Source organism: Tupaia chinensis, unplaced genomic scaffold (assembly GCF_000334495.1).
Source record: "Tupaia chinensis unplaced genomic scaffold, TupChi_1.0 Scaffold000494_1, whole genome shotgun sequence".
NCBI lineage: Eukaryota > Metazoa > Chordata > Mammalia > Scandentia > Tupaiidae > Tupaia > Tupaia belangeri.
In genome coordinates, this window is record NW_006160006.1 from 2,994,369 (window position 1) to 2,997,022 (window position 2,654).

The 2,654-nt window shown below is 56.6% G+C and overlaps 1 protein-coding gene across 2 annotated transcripts in view; it reads left to right on the forward strand.

Annotated features, from left to right (window-relative positions):
- RHOBTB2 (Rho related BTB domain containing 2) overlaps window positions 1–2,654 on the forward strand; it is a 27,093-nt gene that overhangs the window by 10,641 nt on the left and 13,798 nt on the right. The window contains exon 1 of one of the 2 annotated variants that reach the window (XM_006156467.3): window positions 18–295. The exons of the other annotated variant lie outside the window; for it this stretch is intronic. The gene's annotated coding sequence lies outside the window, so the exon portion shown is untranslated. Of the gene's footprint in view, window positions 1–17; window positions 296–2,654 lie in introns of those variants that run through there. 2 annotated transcript variants of the gene reach the window in all.

Genomic DNA, 2,654 nt, shown 5'->3' on the forward strand with positions numbered 1-2,654 from the left:
GCCTCCATGACATGGGGCGCCCGGGGCGCGGGGAGATGCTGATCCGGAAGAGGCGGTGGCTGCAGTGCAGCGCGCGCGGCCGCTCCCGGCCCGCCGTCCGGCCTGGGCTGCTCTGCCAGAGTTTCTGATCCAACGCGACCCGGTCCGGGCCCGGAGCCCCAGCAGCACAGCGGCGGCGCCGGCATCGTCCTAACTTGCACGCGCGGAGTGACCCAGACATTTCACTAAAATGAGCGTGCTTAGCAGGAAGAGATGTGGTCCTTACACTAGCAATTACCCCGTCACATGTAGTGGTGTAAGTAAATGATTAATTTCTGCTATGGCCGGGGTGCAAGCAGCCTTGGCCAACGCGCCGCTTCGCTCTCCGGCTGCCTCCTGCGCCCTACCTGCCCTGTCTCGGCTCCCGCTCCTCCCGCTCCTCCCTTGGCGATTGCTGCCGCTGCTGGGTTCCGAGGGGAGGGAGAATAACCTTTTCCGGGGTTTTCTAGGGAAACGAAGATGGCTTGATTGCCTTGGCGTGTCGTGCCCCTCCCCCTTTCCTATTTGTGTATTTGTGTGTGTGTAGAGTACTGTACAAGGAGAAAAAAAATCCAGAGTGGTGAAAATGTCTATTTAAAAAAAGGAATTTGGGCATTTTGCTGGAGGTTTCACGACAACTCCATTGCAGTCTGTGCAGCGGCTTTCTGGCGACTACTGGTGGGGGTTCTGGGCGTCGTTTGTGGATGTTCGGGCATCGGTGGTTTGGGCAGGCTTACCCCAGGCTCGACTGGGCTGCCGTTGGTGTGAAGGTGGCCATTCGCCTCCCCTGGGGCCTTGCTTTCCGTTGGATCCACCTTCCCCATGTGACAGTGTCAGCAACCCCAGGGCCACTTCCTTCAGCTCTGTGTCCACCCTGTCTTCTCTCGCTGTGATGTTCCTATCCATTCGCCTTCATTTTTACCTTCATTTTCAGGATTTTCTTCCCTTTTGCGTTTTGTAAGATGCAGGATGTGGGATATTGGTTGCTAGGAGACAACCAGGCTCCCTGGGAGATTCTGTTGTTTCCTTGACAACCAGACTAGGGCAGCTACAGATGAACAAGCCTCCTATCAGCTTGGGGAGGGAAAGGGGGCCTTTCTGAGCGGTGCAAAGTGTGTGTAGGGGTGTGGGGGTGGGAATGGGAGCCCGTGAGGTTTGTAGCTAATCAGAGCACACCTAGTTTTGGCCGGGACTGAATACAGTGAGCTGGGAGAGTAGTGGGCAGGAGACTGCTTCGGGATCGAGGCGGGGGTGGGGGGTGGGGGGGCAAGGGACAGGCGTTGTGGGATAGGGGTCAGGAAAGCGCGTATTGGTGACTCTGGGATTACTGCAGGTGAGGAGTGAGAGGGGTGGATGCCCAGGGTGGGGTGGTAGGAGGCCGTAGGTTACCCTGGTTGGGAGGAAGGGACATGAGGGACATGAGGCAGTAGTGAGGCAGTCTCGTCACTGAGAGAGAAAGAGCAGGGAGAAGGGACGTGGGCAGCTGTGAGTGGTCGTGCCGAGCAGTGACACCAGAGGGTCAGTTTCCCAGAGCGAGCATCGCAGCTCAGTGTTCAGTGTGCTGCCTCCGGGATGGGGGCCTCGCTCCAGACAGGCCTGATTACGCGGGGAGTTGTGCTGGCTTAATTGGGCCAGTGTGTATCTAAAGAGAGATATAATTACACATATAGATGTGCAATCTAGCATTATATAATACTGCATTACATAAGGAGACAAATGCCTTTCAGCCCAGGCTCTCCTGGCATGAATTAACCAGGATCCGGGAGACTTCCTGCCATGTCCTCATACCCATTTTGCAGAGGGGGAGACTGAGGCCCAGAAGTGACTTACCCTTTCCCAGACGGGACATGAAGTTTACCAGTCAGGCAGTAGGGAAGGGGTGGAATGGGTGAGGCTGATAAGCATAGGGAGGAAGTCTGAGGGTAGCTGGGGGTGGGAGAGGGCTGCTCAGCTCGGGGCCGCAACTCCAGCAGGTCTGCTATCCACACTCAAGGCCCAGTATGTGCCACTCCTGCCGGCTGGCTCACTGCCCCTTAACCCTAGAAGTGACATATCAGGTGTGCCACGTGTGTTCACTGCAAAGTGGCTGCCCCTGGACCAGTACAGCTCCACCAGTGTCCTGGCATCGGCCTCACCGCCAGGATGCCCCTCCTCACGCCTCTGCCCACAGACCTATGGTCACTGGAATCCACACCGGAGGGAGTTCTGCCTGCTGGCGAGTTTTAGCTTTACCCGCAGTTGCGTGGAGTCCGCAATCGGGACTCTGTCATTCACTCCATCAAAAACCACACCCGATGAATCCTCCCAATGCCAATGTACCCTCAGCTTGAGACAGGAGCTCTCAGAGTGGATCCCTGCTCCTTAGCTCAGGAGAGGGAAGAAAGTGGCGGAGCCAGTGGTTAGGACACTCTTTGCAGGGGGTGGGAGGGTCAGAGTGAGGAAGTTGCTGCGGAGCCTGGGAGGGCATTGCTGGAGACCCTTGCTGCTTAAGGGTCCAGATCCTGTAAAATTCCAAGGAGGCGGAGGCTTTCTCATTGAGAAGTCCTTGCTGCACTTTTTGCTTAGGTTGCCTAGATGCGTCCACTCCTGTGAATCCCAGTTGCCTTCTTGCTTGGTATTTTGGTTCTGCATTCCTG